This window comes from Oryzias melastigma, unplaced genomic scaffold, assembly GCF_002922805.2.
Source record: "Oryzias melastigma strain HK-1 unplaced genomic scaffold, ASM292280v2 sc00402, whole genome shotgun sequence".
Lineage (NCBI taxonomy): Eukaryota > Metazoa > Chordata > Actinopteri > Beloniformes > Adrianichthyidae > Oryzias > Oryzias melastigma.
Window position 1 is genome coordinate 4,731 of NW_023416999.1, and position 6,273 is coordinate 11,003.

Consider the following 6,273-nt stretch of genomic DNA (forward strand, 5'->3'; position numbering starts at 1 on the left):
GTGAGGAACATTTAAATATTTCTAATAAATATTGTACATATACATAATGTACACAATAGTTAAACCATAACAGTGGTATGTTTTCAACAGGCTGTTGTTGAGCCGCCGCCCGTAACAGGGATTGACTGCCTGTTTTTAGGTTTATAGCTCCTCTCTTTGGTTCTTAACCACGAGTGAGACTCTCGTGACTCCCGAATTCTTTCTACACACGTAGAGTAAGTGTGTGAGCCCGATTTATTTCTACACGCAACAAGCCGACGTGTGACTCCCGAATTCTTTCTACACACGGAGAGTAAATGTGTGAAACTGCCCTTTTATTGTTTAGCCACAAGTGGGAACAGAAACTCGTACTGTCTGCCTATAGCCTACGTGCATGATAGAACTTCCGGTTAACTTCCGGGTGTTGAGTGTGAGACAACTTCCTGTTGGTCGTGTTATTGTTGTGGGAAGTTTTGTTGAGTTGCTAGTTTTGAGTTAACATGAGCGGACTTCGGGTAAAAGAGAGGCGTTTGATGTTTAAACGCGTGACAAAGACATCACAACATTGTTGTGTACCCCTGTGTGCGAATTCGTCAAAGTACAACAGTACTATAAGCTTTCATAGCTTTCCAGTAGATGTGTCGGTGAGAGCCGAATGGATGGTAAGAGTACGGCGGGAGGACTTCACTCCAACCAAGACGAGTCGTGTTTGCAGCAGGCATTTTCAAAACGGCGATTTTGTTAACAACCCCGGGAAATTGAAAAAGTTGAAGAAAGGGGCCATTCCTACTCTTTTTTCCTGGAAGGATTTTCAAATACCGCCACCGAGGGCGAGCGTGTGGGAGCGGAGACCCAGACCAGATACCTCCTCCTGTCCATGACATCGACTCAGAAGAAGAGATGGAACTGGATACCTTGGCAGCAGATCTTCTTCTTCTTCAACAGCAATGGTCGCAGATCAGTTAGCTGAGGAAAACGATACACTTCGCCAGAAAGTAGAGGAGCTCGAACTACACATTGAAGCTCTCCAGCTGCGGAGTTGTTTTGGACTGAAGCGGTTTGAAGGATCGGACGAGGACATCCGATTTTATACCAGGTATGTCATAATTAAGGCTTTTTTGAATTGCAGGAAGCTGATGTCTTGTACCATATTAACAGTGATGGACAGAAAATCATGTACAAAGACATGCACTTAAGTGAAAGTAAAGACGGGCTACCACACATGTAAAATGTTGCTCCACTAAAAGTCCACCTTACAAGAGGAAGAGTATTTTCCTTCAAGTGTACATCAAATATCAAAAGTAAAGTAATTAATGACTGACATAGTCATATGCATAGACACAACCTTTTATTGTCTTCATGCTAAACAAATGTAGTAAGTAGAGGAAAAATTAAGATAATTGATTATTTGTAACTAAATTAGCCTAGCATGACTAACAACAATGTTATTTTTGTGTATTTTATTTAAAAGATTCCATTCTTATGACCACCTGATGGCATTCTGGAGGCTCATCGAACCAGCAACATCAAGGATGATCCGTGTGACAAGTGTGGCTAGAGAAGCATCGGCCTCTGTGGCAGAGAAGACAACAGCAAACAGATCAACTAAGTTGCTGCCCATAGACGAGTTATTTCTGTTCCTAAATTATCTTTCAACTGGATGCACACAGAGAGAGCTTGGGCGCCGGTTTAACATCCATCGCACAACAGCCAGCAGGATCATCACAACCTGGGCCAACTTTCTTTACTGTGTACTGGGAGCTATTTGCATCTGGATGACACCTGAAGCAATCACAGCTAACCTACCTCCTGAGTTCAAGGACTATGCAGACACTCAGATCATTGTTGACTGCACAGAACTGCGGTGCCAAACTCCATCTTCACTTGTGTTACAGAGTGAGGTGTATTCGCACTACAAATCACACTGTACCTTCAAGGCCATGATTGGCATGGCACCACATGGTCCTCTGACATTTGTTTCTGCACTCTACGGGGGCTCTATTAGTGACCGTGAGCTCTTCAGATTGTCGGGCATTATACCTCTCCTGTCCCCTGACACGGCTGTGATGGTGGACAAGGGCTTTAGGGTGGAAAACCTTGTGCCAGGAAAACTGCACAGGCCTGCCTTCCGCTCCAACAACAATCAAATGGCAGCACAGGACGTCCTGGAGACCCAATCAATTGCACGGCTGCGAGTTCATGTTGAAAGGCTAATCAGGCGGGTTAAGGAGAACAAACTTTTTGACTCTGTAATCCCTTTGTCTATTTCAGGGAGCATTAGCCAGCTTTTCACTGTAGCTTGCATCTTGTCCAATTACCAAAATGGACCTCTGGTCAAAGACTGGAGAGAACATCAGAGCCAGGTAAAAATCTGACTGTTTGCTTCATGGCTGGCTGCTCCTCTTCCTCATTTACCTTTTTTTTGTTTACTGATTCACACCACAATTTAGTTTTGCATTACATTTACTGACATTTTAAATTAATAAATGATTTATTTGAAATCTATATTACCATGGTCTCCTTTTGTGTTCTTTAATTTCCCCTCAAGCCGGCCTGACTTACTGAATATTAGTTTGAAGGGACAGTTCACCCAAAAATGAAAATGAGTTCATAATTTTCACACTCATGTAGTTACAAATCTGTAAACATTTCTTTGTTCAGATAAACACAAAGGTAGATATTTTTAAAATTGTTTGTAACCAAACCGTTTGTGGACCCCATTCACTTCCATGGTATGAATAAAATTAAACTATGGAAGAGATTGGAGTCCACAAATTTTTTGGTTACAAATATTTCTCAAAACATCTTCATGTGTGTTTCATCAGAACAAAGATATTTAAGTGGTAAATCCTTAAAGTATTACAACTCTGTTTAGCCCATATTTTCTAATCAGTTACATGACAAATTTAAATAATTTGAAACAACTCACATTATAATGAGATATCAACAAGAACAAGACAGTTCTACTGAGAATTCATTTTATTACAGCAAATATTTACAGAGGTATGTGTAGAAAAAGAAGAAGTCTGCTCTTGTAGGAAAAAGAGCTGCTCCATTTCGACATGATGGAGCATGCGAAGCTGTAACCCATGTGACATTTCTCAAATTCAGTGTCCAGCCACGTGTCCAGATAAAATGGTTAAACAAGGGCTTCAAGGGAAGATAAGACAGAAATAGATGAGGTGTTGGAATGCCTGGTGTTGATGAAGGTTCCTCTGGTACGATTCCCAAAGAAGGACTGTTGTCCCATTGAAGGCGGAGAGTGTGCTGTGCTTTGGGTCACGTCCACTCGGGGTATAAAGATGGGAGAGGGCAGAGAATCGGGGGCTTCGTCGACTAAATCTGAATGGTTACGCTGGAATACTCTCTGACTTTATTCATGAATAAACAGACCCTCTAAGCACGTGCAGAGTCGGGTTTTTCATTTTACTTTGACTCAATTTTTCCTCAACACTCTCTCTCTTATTTTCTGCATCACATCACATGGTTTGGCAGACATCACAGCCATCTTCTCGACGGGACCTGGTTTAACACCCTGTGAATATAGACAATAAGCAGTGATGAGCTTATGTGATGTGTGTGTAGATGTAGTATTGAAATTATTGTAACATTATTACAAGTCTTACCGAGGTTCTTGGCTTGTGCCACTGTTGTTAGAATAATGTGCAGACTGGAAAAGTAGAGCCACACAATGGTTACAGAGCACTGATCCAGCTACACATGTACAGCTGTGATGGGCCAGCTCAACAGGGATGGAGTCCTTCAGACCCACCTGTAACAAGATGTTAAAAAAATATTTTTTAAAAAGTGGCATAACTGATTTGTCATATATTAATATGGGCTACTCAAGTAAGCTCCTATTTATTTTTGTACACTGTTAAAAAAGCTAGTAACATTTTAACTGTTTTCTTGTAAACACTGTTAGTAAATAGATTAATAATATTTTTATTTTAATGTGGTCAGTGGAGCAGTCTTATTTGATTTGCAGGTACACTCAGAATCCCCACTTAAAAAGTACCAAGATTGCAGTATACCTACTTAAACTTAGCAGGTTTATATTAAAAATACACACAACCAGTTGATAATCAGATAAACGTAATGTATTTTATAACACTAATAAAGCATGTCGTAATATTGACATGATTTAATAAGAGAAAATACTTAGCTGCTAGCTAGCAGCTGAGGTATTGCTACTCACCTTCGAAGTTGTGGATGTAACTTGAAATGTACAATCGAAATCCTTTTTCACGCTTGCAACCGGGGGCAGGTGAACACTGGTCGACAATCCCGTATATGTCGTTAACGTCGATTTTCGGGAGACCTTAGACAACGGGTGAAATATGCCATCTTCCGCAATCAAAATCTGCTGTGTCGCTGCTATAGAAGTCGCAAACCGGATCTGGTCGGCCTCACACTCAAGGCGGCGGAAGTAGAACTCCTTAGTTACGTGCACGGAGCCTATTGAGGTTCACTAAACATCACTATTTAGATACACTCAGTTAGGACTTTTAAAAAGAGCACACAAGATAAACCCATAGTAGATATCACCCAACTACAGTATGTTTATTTATTACAGAATAAAAACCACATAAGATAACCTTTCTATAAGTTCATGACAATTTCAGGCCTAAGTTTTTTATAGGTCTATTTATTTATTTATTTATTTATTTATTTATTTTTTATGTGATACACATACTCTTTGAACACAAAAGAGAAGGTATTTATCTTTATTGATGTCTCTCAGGCTCGCGGGGTCTGGGGCTTACCTGGTGTTGTAAAGTTGTCTTCAGTGGTGGAGGTCAGGTATAAAAAAGAGGGAAAAAATCTATTTGGGTATGTCAACCCGTTTATTTATGACAGAAGGCTAAATACAAACGTCATTTTTTGTCCCCTTTATCACCCGTGGGCGATCATGGAGTCTATTATTTATTTTGTACCATGACAGGTTGTGCTTTACCGTTGGAGTACGGATCAGAGTAAAACTATATGATTTCCACCTCAGGTGGTGCAGAGACGACGTCGGGTCGAGTAGAGTGCAGAGTGTGGAGTCTGGAGGTGCCCCTCTCCCACCAAAGTGGGGAGGAGATGTCCTCTCCCACCGAAGTGGAGGAGAGGACCTGTCCGGTCGAAGTCTTGAGGAGAAGTCTGTAGAAGGTCTTCTGCTCTGGGCTAAAGAGATGGTGTTTTTTTCATTTTTTCACCCCTCTCTGCGCTCACCACGAAGCTCCTTCCTGTCACTGGGTCCGTTGGTGGGGCCCGTTGCTTCCTGTCCTCGTGTGGTTTTGCAGAAGCTGCAGATAGAACTTCCTGTCGTCTTGAAAGTGTCACACAAGACTTGCTCTTTAGGAGCAGAAAACTGAGCAGAAACAATTTTGACAATACATAATCATATACATATATTCATGTATCATATCTATGGTCATATTTTACACTTAACACTAGGGCTCTCAGATTTGTCGCGTTAAAAACGCATTAATCTGACACGTGCTTGACGCCGACAATTTTTTTGACGCATTAATCGCGGATTTTCCATAGACTGTATATAATGGGGGGACCTCATAGCTCGATAAGTCCATTATTTTTACAGTCAATGGGATTTTCTCATACGTGCCTTTCCATACCGCGCGGGCGTCCCGCCCTTTAACTCACCGGCTGCTCTCACTATATCACTGGCGGGTCTCCAACCACCGAGCTGCTAGCTAAAACCGGCCGGCGCTAGGACGCGGAGAGCTCCTGCACCCTAACTCGGCTCCTATTCGCGTCCAGCACCACGTCTGGTGGTACCGGCTCGCGTCCGGCCCCGCGTCCCGAGAGCTGCGGACCTCCGACGTTCCGAACAGCAAGCGCACCGGGGGACGTTTTAAATGTTCTGGAGGTTTAAGCGTGATCCAGCCCCAGCATAGCGGTCTGTCTGCCGGCATATTCATGGCGTGAGCTCCGCTGGACACGTCGCTGCATCGAGCTGCAGCCAGAGAACTCGGCGGCAGTAACAGACTGTCAAACTATCCACAGTGTATCCCGCTTTTCTCAGTCTTTAATGTTTTAAAAAACAAAAGTTCATTGGAAATGATAAATCTCTATTTCATTTATTACTGCAGTTCAGCAGAGGAGGAAAAGATTTGGTCCTGACAAAAAATGAACATGAAAGTGTTATGGAAATTTTATTTCTGATGTTTTTTATTTTATTTTACTGAACGTTGATTGAAGTTGAAGTTTTGAATTTAAAATGCCCTTCACTTGCACTTGGGCTTTTGTTAGGCATTTTATGTTACAGCCTTTTATTGTTAAGAAAGT

At 41.9% G+C, this 6,273-nt stretch overlaps 1 long non-coding RNA gene across 1 annotated transcript; it reads right to left on the reverse strand.

The window, feature by feature from the left end:
- Positions 1-3,439: 3,439 nt before the first annotated feature.
- Positions 3,440-5,162, reverse strand: LOC118598378. The gene is made up of 3 exons (XR_004947487.1): positions 4,178-5,162; positions 3,606-3,751; positions 3,440-3,514 (listed from the first exon to the last, which is right to left on the reverse strand). It is a non-coding gene; the product is annotated as an uncharacterized LOC118598378 (long non-coding RNA).
- Between the last annotated feature and the right edge of the window lie 1,111 nt (positions 5,163-6,273).